The following is a 1922-nucleotide window of genomic DNA, read 5'->3' on the forward strand; positions in this document are numbered from 1 at the left end:
TTTCTTTTCAATATTGATAGAAATATCTCTGTCTTAGTCTGTTTTCTGCTGCTATAACAAAATACCACAGAGTGGGTAATTTAAAAGGAACAGAAGTTTATTTGGCTCACACTTCTGGAAGGTGAGAAGTCCCAGAGATGGTGCCAGCATCTAGCGAGGCTGAGATGAGCCCATGGGACAGAGAGAAAAGGGGGCCAAACTCCTGCCATGAGGTTACCTAATTTGTGAGGGCAGAGCACTCATGACCTAATCATTTCTTTAAAAAAAAAAATGCAATTGACACAAATAACTGCATATATTTATAAAGTACAATATGATGTTTAGGCTGGAAAAGGTGTCTCATGTCTGTAATCGTAGCACTCTGGGAGGCTGAGATGGGAGGATCACTTGAGCTCAGAAGTTCCAGACCAGCCTGAGCAAAAAGAGACCATGTCTCTACTAAAAATAGAAAAATTAGTCAGATGTGGTGGCATGTACCTGTAATTCCAGCTACTTAGGAGACGGGGGAGGTTTGTTTGAGCCCTAGATTGCTGTCATCTCCCATCCCTTCTCTCTCTCTCTTTATTTATTTATTTATTTTTTTTGTGAGACAGTATCTCAGCCTAACTAAGAGCAACCTAGGATTACAGGCATGAGCTTCAGTGCCTGGCCCATCCCTCCTTTTTATTTTTATTTATTTTATTTATTTATTTTACAGACAGAGTCTTCACTTTATCACCCTCGGTAGAGTGCTGTGGTGTCACAGCTCACAGCAACCTCCAGCTCTTGGGCTTAGGCAACTCTCTTGCCTCAACCTCCCGAGTAGCTGGGACTACGTGCCTGCCACAATGCCTGGCTATTTTTTGTTGCAGTTTGGCTGGGGTTGGGTTTGAACCTGCCACCCTCGGTATATGGGGCCAGCGCCCTACTCACTGAGCCACAGGCACTGCCCCATCTCTCCTTTTTATAACCTCTGCTCTCTACTTCTATGAAAATCATTTTTTAGATTCTGCATATGAGTGAAATCACGCACTATTTGTCTTTCTGTTCCTGGCTTACTTCATTTAACATAATGTTCTCCAGGTTCATCAATGTTGCAAATGGCAGGATTTCGTTCTTGTTGAGGCTGAATAGTATTGTGTGTAGGTATCCCGTTTCTTTTATCCACACATCCAGTGATGGATGCTTGGGTTGATTCTGACGTGGCTATGTGAAGAGTGCTGTAATACACATGGGAGTGCTGACGTCTCTTCCCCACACTGATCTGCTTTCCTTAGGGTAGATACCCAGTAGTGAAATTGCTGGGTCAGATGGCAGTTCTATTTTTAAGTTTTTGAGGACTCTCCCTACTGTTTTCTATAATTTTTAACCAATTTACATTCCTACCAGCAGTGTGTAAGGGTAACCTTTTCTCTACAATCTTGACAACACTTGACTTTTAGTTTTTTCATAACAGCAGTCCAGACTGGAATGATATCTCATTGTAGTTGGTTTTTTTTTTTTTTTTTGGCAGTTTTTGACCAGGGCCGGGTTTGAACCCGTCACCTCCAGTATATGGTGGGGCCGGCACCCTACTCCTTTGAGCCACAGGCACCACCCCCCTCACTGTAGCTTTAATTTGCACTTCCCTGATGATTAGGGATGTACAATGTTTTTCTCATGTATCTATTGGCTGTTTGTACATCATCTTTTGAGACATGTCTATTCAGGGCTATTGCCCATTTTTCAACTGGATTATTTATTGTTTTGTTTTCTTTTTGGTTGCTATTGTTAAGTTCCTTATGTATTTGTGCTAGTAGCCCCTCATAAGATGTATAGCTTGCAAGTATATTTTCCCGTTCTGTAGGTTACCCTCTCTGTTCTGTTGATTGCTTTCTTTGCTGTGTAGAAGCATTTTAGTTTGATGTCATTCCATTTCCCATATTCATTTTTGTTGCTTGCGC

Source organism: Otolemur garnettii, unplaced genomic scaffold, assembly GCF_000181295.1.
Source record: "Otolemur garnettii isolate 467f Iridium unplaced genomic scaffold, OtoGar3 scaffold00010, whole genome shotgun sequence".
Classification (NCBI taxonomy): Eukaryota; Metazoa; Chordata; class Mammalia; order Primates; family Galagidae; genus Otolemur; species Otolemur garnettii.